Source organism: Erithacus rubecula, assembly GCF_903797595.1.
Source record: "Erithacus rubecula genome assembly, chromosome: 6".
Taxonomy (NCBI): domain Eukaryota; kingdom Metazoa; phylum Chordata; class Aves; order Passeriformes; family Muscicapidae; genus Erithacus; species Erithacus rubecula.
The window spans coordinates 48,292,850-48,306,133 of NC_136688.1; positions in this window are offsets into that span (position 1 = coordinate 48,292,850).

The window sequence follows — 13,284 nt, forward strand, 5'->3', positions numbered from 1 at the left end:
GCTGTTTAAATAAGGTCAATATATATGAATGAAAACAGAAATCAAGACAGCAGAATGCAGAGAAACTGAGGTGATAAATAGAATGGAAGAGTTTACAGATGAGAGAATTACTTAGTCTTAAAAGAATAATAGGTTATTAAGAGGTGACAGGACTGAGGTACTTAAACTAGCTGAAGATTATTATAAAATTAAGCTTGATTATCTATTTGAGTTTGTTGAAGATATCAGAACTTGAGGATTTAATTTTAAGTAAAGTGGTAATATATATGAGAAGAATTTAAGGAAGCACTATTTTACAGGGACTGATAAAAAGATGGAAGGTACTTCATATTCAAACGTTAGAGACATGCTGCATTAATATTTAAGCAAATGCAGTAAGACTATCTGCAACCTAATGCAGTTAAGTGGTATCAGTCAGTTTTCTACTTGCAAAAACCCAATCATTTTTACAGAGAGCTAATTTCCACTGATTATTTCTTCACCCAAATAGGTAGATAGATCAAATCAAAGATACAGAGCTTACAGCTGCTGAGGTTTTTGGAGCAATGTCAGTTTTCACAAGGTCCTGTGTTTTTATTTCACTAGCAAGACTGGCAGACTCTCCCCAGCCCCAGGAGCTTGGTTGCATGCACTGTCAGGGTGGCATGAGGAAGCTTACACTTCTGCTGTCCACACATAACCTGTTTGGTGGGTAATTAAAGGATTTTAAACTCCAACACAGTCAATCTGGCTCCTTTCAACAATTCAAACTGACAGAAGCAGAGGACAAAAAAGAAAGAGCACATTTAATTCTTGTTGAAGCAGAAAAAAATAATTATGTGGAAAAGATAAACAAGACCTGTGAACAGTGTATCATTGTTTTTTCTTGTATCTCTGAATCACTCCTGAAGAAAGCAAAGCTCAGCCTAATGCCCTGTCTCCAAAGATCTCCATGTATAATCTTCTGCCTTCCCCAATTTGTGGAGCTCTGCTATAACTCTGCTTAAGTACTTTTTCCATGAGGGTGAATGACAACTGAGTCTAATCAGTGTTGTGCATGCCTGCAAGTCAAAAGGTAGACCTGGAAAAGACAAAATAAGGAAATAACCCAGTGGTTTACTTCCAAAGTCCCACTTGACTTTTGGTCCTGGTCCCTTACTTTCCTAACTCTACAAGCCTTACAAATGGGATAATCAAGAGAAAGTTTTGAGTCACTTTAATGGATGGAAATAGGAGAGAGTGTTAATATTTTATCATTTTCTTCAGTATCAGATTATAATATAAGACTCACAGGAAGTATTATGTCAGGCATATGTAAAATCTCAAGCCAGTTCAGTTCCTTAAGGATCACCTTTTAACACAGACTGCAGGGCACCAGAGTTGTTATGAGAATATGCCTCACACAACATATTGGAAAAGTCAAGAGGGCTCCTAAAGGGTTGCTTTTTGGTAAGGAAACATGCAATTCAGATAGAAGGTTTGAGGTTGAATTTCCCCAGGACAAAATGCTCTAGACTCTGTTGCTCACCAGCAATTACTCTAACTCCTTTAAGCTATCACCACTCCCAGATCAGTTTGAAAAATTGCAGCAAACCTGTCATTGACAGAGAAGGGAAGGGCAGGAAAGAATACTGCTACATGAATCCAAGCTTCATGGAGGGGGAACCTGCAAGGTGGGCAGAAAAACTGAGGAGATAGATGGGATTTCAAATTATTTGCTGTTATTTTCTCCTTTGTGAATATATATTACTGACTATTTTCTTTTGCCCCATTTGATATTGACTCCATCCTATTTCATTTAAGTAATTAACTGATTGTCAGAAGCAGTGTCATTCTAGATTTCTCACATAACTGATGAAAAAAGCTGACTGTCTTCATAGGGAAATTCAACTTTTGTTCAGCTGGGAGGTAAACTGCACTTGTCTTTTACACCTGCACTTGTCTTTCCCCTGAGCACACACTGGCTGTGCTTCTAAATCAAATATCTGTTACATTTCCAGTTCGACCCTTAGTGTGTGATTGCTGAGTCCAGTCCTGAGGCACCTGGGTCTTTTCAAAATCTGTATAGTGCAGGTTTGTGAACTTGACTACTGGAACCTGACACCAAGAACTATGTGAAAAATACCTTGCTAAATACTTTGTGAATCTTTCTCAGGGTCATAGAAGTTATTAGTTGAATTCATTCCACTCATAACTTAGGTGATTATGCTAGCCACTGTAACACCTTTCTCTTTTTTAAAGTTTCCTTTCCTTGAAAAAAGAAGATTGATGGGGTTATGTGGGAAGGCTGGCTTGCTGTCCCACCCCTGAATACTTTTTTTCCCCTGAATAAATCCATTGTCCAATTTCAATCACATACAAAATCATAAAACAGTAAAGTTTCCAAATTTCAAAGCTTATGATAATCAGTAGGTATGATGCTGCCAGTGAAGAGAAAAAGAAAAAAATAGTTCCTTGTCAACTCTGTTTGACAATGGCCAACAGGCTAATCAATGACAGAGAGTTATGATTTTGCTCGAAATGTGTAAAAAAAGCAAGGGTTGTAGGACAACCTTTTACTATCTGCCAAGGAAGGGGAATTTTGCAGGACAAAGGATTTTTATTCTCCTATATATTGAAATACAGACCGAATTTGTTCCATTACTTATAGAAGAACTTTTTTTTTTCCCCACTAGAATCTAGTAGGTAAATATAGGAGAAAACGGTAATTGCCAGAATAAAAATAATTATCTTTTTTTAAACTTTGCTTACTTGAGATTATTTTTAGATTTACACTTAATTACAAGGCAGCAAATGCATATTTCTTTTTGCACAGCTCCACTTCTGTATACACAAGTTAAAAATGGAAAAATCTATTTCTTTGTAGACTACAGTTGGGAAGACAGCAAAAACAGTTTTAGGGGCATACTTAATAGATCAAAAATGTTATTACCTCTTGAGGCAAAACACAGAACTAGTACAAACTCATTTGGCCAACTCACACTTGTTTGATATATTTCAAAAGCATGATTTTATGCTGGATCAGCTATCATCTCCCTTCCTGCAGCCGTCATCAGGCCAGGATAAACACTGCAGTGTATACTCTGATTAATTTGACATAAATACTGTCAAATTCTCATACCTGAGCCAGATTGTGTTTTGTACAGAGGATGATCCAGGTGTGCACATATCTGGTATTGAGCACAGAAACTAGGTTTAAACTAGGTCTTCCCTCTCAGTGTAAGAAATGCTAGCCAAGTATAAATTACTGGTTATAGTTCTCCTCTGATGATGGCCAGCTTTCCATATTCAGTCCAAGTACATGAGCATTTTAGCAATATATCCATAGGATTCTCACTTGCCATTGCCCTATCCCAAATATTGCACTGAGCCTGCTTTACTCCCAGATGATTATACATAATGGGCAATGTCTGGATGCAAGTGTGCTGCAGGGATCGTGAGCAAATGAGCTGTCTCAAACTCACAATGTGGGACTGCTCTACCGTTAACAGAATCTTCTGACATTATTTCAAGCAGTGAGATTATTAAGTGTCATACAGCTAAATAGGATGGGTCATTCAATGGAAATATCAGCAAACTCAGTCATATAAAAACCTACTACTAAATGCTCTGTGTGAAATTAGCCCAATCCCCCATAAATCTATACAAGATTTCATTATATATATATACACAAATATTTTATGTGTGGCATGGTAAAACAATGCCAACTCTGTGCATAACTGCCTTTTCCTGCAGTGGAAAAGTCTCCATGCTTGGTCACTTGTCTCAGTTCAAGAGACAAGAAGGCCTTTTAATAAGGCAAATAAAAAGGGGACTGGACAGTTTAAAGGATAAATGGTTACTATACAACTGGCAAGACATAGATTTTAACAATATTCATATAACAATATTTATATCATACAGCTGATCGTGAAGATTAGCCCACCAATTTATGTCCAATCAAATGGCCTCCCTCTCTCTCTCTCTCTATATATATATATAAATGTGTAAAGTAAATAATTTTATGAAAAGCAGGAGATACCATAATCCTAAAATTTCAAAGAGGCAGCTCCAGATCTTGGTAAAACCTGATCTGATTACAACATAAGCATTGTGCTTGAGGAAATAGAAATAAAATATACTCTAAGATAATATTCCCTGGAATATCCACCTACCCCACCCAGAGTACTGCATCCATCTAGGGGGTGCCCAGCATAGAAAACATACTGGCCTGTTGGAGAGAATCCAGAGGAGGCCATCAACATGATTAGAGAGCTGGAGCACCTCTTCTATGAGAAAAGGTTGAGAGAATTGGCATTGTTGAGGTCTGGAAAAAAGAAGGCTTTGGTGGGGGGTTAATGATGGGCTTCTAGTGCTTGAACAGAGACTAAAACAAAGATGGAAAGAAAATTTTTACAGGGGAATGTAGTGACAGAACAAGGGGAAATAACTTCAAATTAAAGGAGAATAGGTTTACTTCAGATATTAGGAAGAAATTCTTTACTGTGAGGGTGGCACTGTCACAGGCTGCCCAGGGAAGCTGTGGATGCCCCATCCCTGCCAGTGCTCAAGGCCAGGCTGGATGGGGCTCTGAGCAACCTGGTCTAGTAAAAAGTGTCCTAGCCCATGGCACAGGGGTTGGGTTAAATTATATTTAAGGCCCTTTCAAACCAAAACCATTCTATGAGTCTAATATTCTATCATTAATGTAACCCAGCTGGAACACATTGAATAACAAACACCAACTAAAGTGTGTTTGTTAAAGTTGTGTCTTCATCTCAACAAGAGTCATCTCTTTCACTCTGTTCACTCAGTGGAAGACCAAGAAAAGCAGAGAAGACCAAGAAGAAGGGAAAAGCTATATTGTGGACAAAATACGTATTATAACTCAGAGATACTCAAATTACTCCTGGCCCTATCACCACCCTGCTGTGTGAATCTGTTTTTTTCAAATTTGGCTTCTTGTGCCATACCCATCTTTTCCCATTTGTAGTTTCTAGTGCAATGTAGCCTACACATGTAGCTAAAATCAATAACAACAGTGGCATAAGATAGTGTAAAATCAGAGTTGTGTGCAGGAGGAAGGAAAATGTGATATTATAGTCTGCTCTATGAAAAGATTGCGTTCCATGGAATTAAGCTCATTAGGTATTTAGAAGGCTAGAAGATAATGCTAATGTCAAAAAATTTTGATACAAATAGTTTGATAAGATTATTTTTATTTGGAGCAAAATGGTTAATTCCTGTTTGCCCAGCCCATCTGTAAACAACTGTTGATGTGAGATGAGCAGGGGAATTGAAGCTTTGAGTCTTTTAACTCATTCAGGAGGTTCTACCATTCAAAGGATGTAACAGAGCTGGATCTTATTTGCCAGTATTGCTTTGGAAACTGAGATGAAAGAAAGGATGCCTTTGTGATGAAGGGAAAGAATTATTCCTACAATTCAGGCAGTTCAGTTCCAGCCTAGTTCACCAATTCCCATCTGACCTCGTGCACATTTAAGCTCAGCCTCTCAGTGTGGGAGCCAAAGTTCCCCCATGGAAGGTGCTGAGGACAGAGGTGTATTAGGGTCCAGAGAGGGCTTGACTCATGCAGAGAGACTTGACTTTAAACATCATGATCTGAATGACCTGAGAGTTTTCAAACAGCATCAAATCTCAGTACAGAAACTGAAAGGATGTACCAAGGAAAGATCCCTTCAATAGTTGCTTTTTCCCTATGCTTTGCTATGCTTTCATTACTGCCCCTGCCAGAGACAGGATACTTGAAAGGTTGTTCTTCTGCTGAGGAATGGTTGCTCTTCTGTTACAGCTGTGTTTTGATATAGATGATTCAGTGCAGGTCTCAGATTCAGATCTCTGCAGGTCTCGGTTTTTCCCATCCACCTTTTTTGTCTGTCTTCTCTAATTTGGCTATAAGTTTGAATCCCAGCCCCACTGATTTATGGGAGTTTTGCCATTAGTTTCACTGAGCAAAGATTTGCTCTTACGTTCTTTGAGCCCAGGACTGTCTTTTATTATGTATGTGCCATGTCTAGCTCGCTGGGGTGCTGAAGTCAGTTGGGACTGCCAGATGCTACTGTAATGTGAATAAATGTTAGTATACATGGAGGAAGGAGAGAGATTGTATAGGTTTTCTTTCAACTGTTATATAAAATTCCTCTCAAACTTAAAGGACTTCAAGATATTACATTAAAACCAGCTTTTTTATTATTTTTTGCAGGATCTCCAGTATTTTTCATGTGCAGACTGATGGCTAACAGCTCTTCATGGTATTTACAGGAAAAATGCATAGTGCTAAATAATCGCCACATGCCGTGGGAGTAACTTCTGTTTTTAATAAAACCAATCTGGTCTGGATCAATGATAAGGGGGCATAATTTCTTCAAATGGGAAGCCAGCTCTTTGAAAGGAATCTTACAGTCTACATTAATCTCAGATCAGGGTCTGCAGGGTAAGCAGAAATCAGGGCCTGACTGGTTTTATGAAAAAAGAGTATTGTCCCTGTCTGATGAGAAATTCTGGCAGAGCTTTTACTGGGAGAAAGAAGCTTTGGTGCACAGGATAAAGTAGTCTGGAGCCTGTGGGGCTAATTGCTGCTCTCTGTTTCTTTAGGTGTACAGGCACTCATTCAAGAATGCATTTACTGGACAGTAAGCTCTTGCATTAGTGCTCCCTTTTTTCAGGGAATGATTCCTTCTTGTTTCAAGGCAGGGACTAATAACTGAGCAGAATTGCTGCCCACACCATGATTGTCTTTAGCACTGTCAACCAAATATCATACATTATCACCTCTGCTCCCTGCTGGCATGTGTGTGGGTGCTCCAATGCAGTTGTCTCAAGCATCACTGATGTCCAGGGTGGTTTGTTGTCCATCATACTTCAAGGAGCAAGTAGCAGGAGTGATGTCTTTCTGTCTTCTTCCCTCTGCTGCATCTCTGTCTTGCTGATGGATCAGTTCTTACAGTCTCTCCTCTACTGGTGCTGCAGACACAGCACTGGTATTCTCCACCCTGCATTTCTCACCATGATACAATCAATCTAATCTTGCTGTCCGTTGTTTCTATAATTAATGCATTGGCACATAACAAATTGTTAAACAGGGGAAAAAACAGTGACTTGTCTTGGGATGGTATGGATCCCAAACAGAAACTGCAGGGAGGAGAAGAAAAAGGCAGCAGGTATCCAAGCAAACCAATTGCTGTCACTGGACTCAAGGATGACATTCCAAGAGCAGATCATTTTTAGCAGCTATCCAGCCAGGCAAATACATTTGCTGCTAACAAAGTGGTTTGCTGCTCACTTTTCCAAATATAATAGGTGAATCAAATCCCATGGATTTTCCTCAGTCTTATTATGAGCAATAAGAATAAAGGTACACATAGTGCCTTCATCCCACTGATTTTATGTGGGATTTTATTTATAAGCTTTAAGCATTCTTCTCTTAGAACTGAAGAAGAGTAGACAAGTGATTTGCACAAGGTCATAATGTAAATCATAAATTAACTGAAGGTTTCCAGATTTCATCTTTGCATTCATATCAATAGATCTCAGTTACATTTCTGGTAGGAGACAAGATAGGACAGGCACCTACTTACTAGCTGATTTCATTTTGTGTAAAATGCAAGTGTACAGACAGTTAGAATATAAAACCACCCAATTTTTCTTTAATCACAGGACTGCTTTTGGCCAGGGTTTGGGTTTTTTCACCTCTAAATGCATGTGCTGTGAATACTTCCTTAGTTGTGCATGTTTCAAGCAGTAAACTCTCTAAAATGATATAAGATTTTTTCATTTTCTATTATGGATGTGACCGCCAGGAAGACAAAAAATTTCCACGGTGTTGGAAAAGCAGGTAAACAAGTCATACAGCCAACCAAAATAATTACTTTTTGGCAAAGTGCTTAGTGGAAAATTTCCCATTGTCATTGTACAAACAATGCACGTTCTCCCATGAAACAGTGTCAGAGTGTTTCTCATAAACATATGCACCATTTCCTCTTCAGAAAGGTCAAGTAAAATAGCATCTATCAAGAGGAGCATTTAGAAGCAACCCACCTGTTATTGCCAGCCAACAGCTACTCAGAGAAATGATGCTAGTGTATCTTGGGGAAAGACAACTGGGTCTCTGTCTGCAGAGATTTTTATGGTGTAAAAGAAGAACACACTGGTTGAAATTCACAATCCATTGCTTTAAACTAGCTTTGTGAGGCACAATAAAGTCACTAAAGATAAATCATTGAGGTTTGTATTAGATGCTTCAATGGAAGTATTGAAAAGAGATGTGCTAGTGTATCAATGGAAGCCTTTTGAGCCTTTCTGTGAGATCCTTCCATTTAGGGGGATTCACTTTTGAAACAGAAATTATTGCAATCAGCAGATATCTTCTAAAAAACGACGGTGCAGCTCAGCCAAAGGTTATGTGTTAGAAGCATAAATGGCTGGATGAAATTCTTCGGTCCATTTTATATAGGATAATAGACACTATTGTCATAATGATCCCTCGGACTTTATTAACCACAAATCTATACCACACCTTACAGCACGTGATCTGTGCATCTCTGGCCATCCATAAATTATATCTACAGATATAGGAAAGATGATGGCAAAAATAGAACTCATTTTCACTCTGCAGCATGTCACCATTGGGCAATTTCTTAAGGAAAGAAGAATCTATTTATGGATCTACCAACAACAGAAGATTAGCTACTGAGAACCTGAAAACAATCATTCCCAGATAAACAAAACTTTGGTCTTTCAATTGGTTGTGATCTTAGCATTAAAATAATATTTTAAAAAAACCCCCAAAAAACAGCAAACAAAAACAAGGCCAAAAAATGTAATTACAAAAGTGTCTTCCAGGAAAATGAGTCCCTGGGATTTGATTCCAATTTTCAGTCTCCCCTTACTATGCTGAATAACCAGTGTGAGAATCCTAAGTATGTATATGTATATGTATATGTATATGTATATGTATATGTATATGTATATGTATATGTATATGTATATGTATATGTATATGTATATGTATAGTACATGTTTATGTATATGATGTACATGCATACATATGTATATAGATCCTTTGAAGATGTTACCCTTTAGAAATCTGCAGTCAAAGACACCGAGTGGTTCAGAGGAGAACTATGTCAGGGTAGGTACTGAAGAAACAGCACTGAAAGGTTTCTGAGTGACAATAATGCATATGACAAATGGAAAGGGCCACTGAAATCTGAAGTCTTACAGAAGAGAAGTTTAATATGCAGGTCATCAGGGAGAGGAGGAAGAATTGGACAACTTGAAGGGCAAATCATGCTAGAATTCTGTGCAAGCCACTGAGCACAAATGACAAATACACCCAGAGACAATACTCATGTGCACAAATACACTGTATAATCCCAGACACTGTAAGAAACATGTAAACATTCCAGCTTGCATTTGCATACATTCTGAAAATGCTAGAGGACGTTTTTGCAAGCTATTATTTAATTTATTCACAAGGTCGATTTGGAAACAGTGTTCAAATGTTTTGGAAATACGTCAAGAACATCGTTTTATTTCATGGTATTGTGGTAGCATCTCATTATAGTAGTCTAATATGAATGCAGCACAATGAAAAAGCTATTGTGATTGTATTGTACTAGGCTAAATAGATAGAATGTTATTACAGTACTGTAAAAGGAAAGATTTATAGGTTAGCATTTGCATTTATGAGTAAGAACAGCACATGCAGCCACATACTTGGCTATTTGGACTACCAAGGAAACAAAACCTTTTGTTATATTCAGAGTTATCAGACATTTGAGCAGTGAATGACCCTGCTATTGCTGGAAAAAAGCAGCAGCAAGGGAGAATAGGTGTGTTGACTCTGCTTTTGGAGCAGTTTCTGCTGCCATGCTCCCCAGAGGTTTCATCTGCTTTCAACAAGAACATCGGGGTCCCAGACAGAAGAGGATCCAATTGCACATCAAAACAGCTCTTTTTTTTTTTTTTTTTTTTTTTTTTTCCAGGATGGACAACTAAGGAGCACAATTTTAATTTCTACAGAAATGCATCTATCAGGGACAAAAAACTACTTTGCACGAGGTGAGGAATATCTTTGCCCTCTCCAGGATATTTTCCACTGCTATTAGAGGCAGAGGTGATGGAGAAGAGCTGGGGGGATTTCTCTCTTCCTTGCTAAAAACATTTTGGCAACTATGAGAGTATTTCAGTAGGGCATCCCTCCATTCCCTTTTCTCTCTTGCTGAGATTTGATTGATGAAATCTACGAGTTTTCTATTTAAAGGAGAAAATCCCTGTTTGCTTTCAACTTAGGTGAATAAATATGATCTGGAGAGGAAAGAATCCTGAAAGCCAAGTCCTTGGTGTTGTAATCACCACAGTTGTGCTGACTAGAATGAAACTACACTGATTTGTATCAGCCAAGGCTCTGGCCTGATACCATGAGCACATCTCTGCAACCACTAAACATCTCTCCATGAAGTCTTTAGAAAGAATAGATACTTTAGTGACAACTGCTTCCAACTGGAAATCTAATATAATAATGAGAAATCTTAAAAACAGGCAACAGCACTCAGCTGTGGAATAAGGTCTTGATAGAAAGGCTATGAAAATGAGTGGGCATGATATGGCTTCACCCAGGTTTTGGATAGTTCCTAAAAATGAATATTAAAAAGTGTCTGAAGGAACCTGGGTGCTTCATTCCTGGTAAATTCTGCTGTAAATTGAGATCTTAACTCCTTAGACCCTACTGAAAAATCACAAATAAGATCAAAATGTGGAAGACTTTCACATATAAGTGAATTATGGATATAGATTTTTACTATGGAATTTCCAATTATTCTGGACAGATTCTGTGCGCTTTCAAGAATCACATCCTCCTGTTCACTTTGACAGCACATGCATTGATTGATTGTCAGTCTGGAAGAATGGCTTTTCAGTCTTAATTTATGGGGTAGATATCTGTGTTTAACAAGGGATACCAGCTTGTGAAGTGCTGGATGTTTGCTGCCAGGTGCTGAATGTCTTCATTATTGTGAAAAGTACTCCACATCCTCCTAAATCTGGTCAGCAAGGTAGGAGGACAGTGTTTGTTCAAAAATAAAATCTGCCAAGGAATCCATGATGCAAAAATAAAATAATAACTTGATATATACAAAAATAATTAGAAGGTTTGGCCAATTAATTTTTTCCCAGAAAAGAAAAAAGAAAAATAAGAACAGTGTCCAATCTATTGATTTAAGTAGAAATCATTGAATGTTATGGAAAGTATAATATATAGTAAATAAATGGATGGAAAAGTACAGAGGCAGAGAGTCAATTATTGCTTAAAACATAAAAAGCTTTATATACCTGAGAAAGGCCTTGCCCCTTCTCCAAAAACATATTTATATAAATATGTTTATATAAATATAAATATATTATATTCTGTATCCTGTGGGATCAGGAGTTCTCTGATTTTAGCAGAATTGTAATATTAATAAGCAAATGAGTTATTGCAGGGGAAGAGTTCCTGCTAGAGTTAGAAAATAATATTACTGATCTGCCTGTTTATAAGTAACCACTGCTCAGAAATATAAATTATTCCAAGTAACATTTTAAGCAATTATTGTGAAATATTTAAGGGATATTTATTATTTTAAAAAATTTAAGACCATATTTGATGCCCCTATATTATTATTGTTAAATGTTGTTGCTGACTACTGAATTACAGATTTTTCCAAGGTTATGAACTTTGGAGCAGTAAACTACTAAGTGTTAATTTTGCCAGAGAATTCCCATCCATTTGCTGCCTGGGAGTTACCAGAGTGGGTTCTGCCCAAAGCCCAACTGCTTTCATTCAAGACATATTTGAAAAACACATTCAGTTGCAGGGACCTCATGGCAGAAGTTGCCACACAAGTCACTGTCTCTAGGTGCTTACTCCCAGAAGAATAATCCATGCTCTGGATTACAAGTGAAAAAATGAAAAGATCCATAGCATTAAAAAAAAACCCAACAAACAAACGAAAAAACAAAACAAAACAAAAACAACAAAACAAAAAACAAAACAAAACAAAATAAAAATAAAATAAAAAATAAAAAAATAAAAACAAAAACAGAAAAAAAAAATCACCATTTTTAGTCCAGAAAGCAGCAGAAAACTAGAAACTGCACTGGCTGTTGTTTGGTACCATCTAGTTGTCTGTGGCTCTTTCTCAGCATCATAAATTTTTTTCTCATTTTCTGGTTATTTTCATTGACAATTTTAGCTTTACAAATCACCAGCTAAGGTCAGGTAGCTAATTTTTTACCTAGTAGGTGTGTGTACATAAGGTATTTATATGCAATTTTACTTTCAAAATGTAGAAATAAATCTACTGATTTATTTCTTAAAAAATAGGACACATGTTTAAAGTAAGATATCTAGTTAAATGTCTTGATGATTCAGTACCTTTATGTCAATGCAGAAAAAAATAATCAACTTCTCTGTTTCATACTATCATCTCCCAGATGGATTCAACTCCTAGAAACTTATTACAAGTGCCAAGATATTTTCTTTGATTCTTCTCAGTGGGCCACGTCTTCAAAGAGCAATCATGATACACATTTGCAAATAGAAATATTTGTTAAAGCCAATGTTCATCCCAAAGGGATCTCTCCTTGTGAGTGCACTGATGGATTTTTGCCTTTTACAGGAAGGTAAAATAGGAAATAGTTTATTGTTCAATACCAGGCCTGTGACAGACTTCTAGCAGGAGAATTGGAGACCATAAAACACCAAATGATTATATCTTTCAGTCCTGCTATCATGCCTGAAAGGAAATGATTTGATTCATTAAGCATTCTGCAGGTTAAAAACAAATTATCTCCATTTGTATTTATTTGCAAATCTAAAGAGCTATCGAGCTCACAAACCTCTTCTGGCCTATTAAAACCATCCAGCACCAATTTTAAGAGTGCTTGGGAGGCAGCTTGCAAACAAGTAGCACCAAAAACCATGGACAGACTTTCTGAGAGCTCCATCTACAACAAATTGAGTTTATTTTGGGACACAAACAGGAACCAAGCCCTTCTGAAAATCTGTGCTTCATTAGGAATTCTGATTATTATTAAAAATCTGGCACTCATTGAAGGTGCTGAGTACTTGAAAACTCAGTGCTAGGTCCTCTTGAATTTCCTGTTGGAGAGTTGTTAATGTGCCAGGCAAGGTTTTTGAGTTAGAAATATGTTTAAGCTAATTTTGTATCCAGGTACAAGATTAACTTCTTAAAATATATTTAAATCACTGCTATTGGAAAAATAGGGTGACATCATTGTGTGATATCATTACATCTCAGTAGCTTC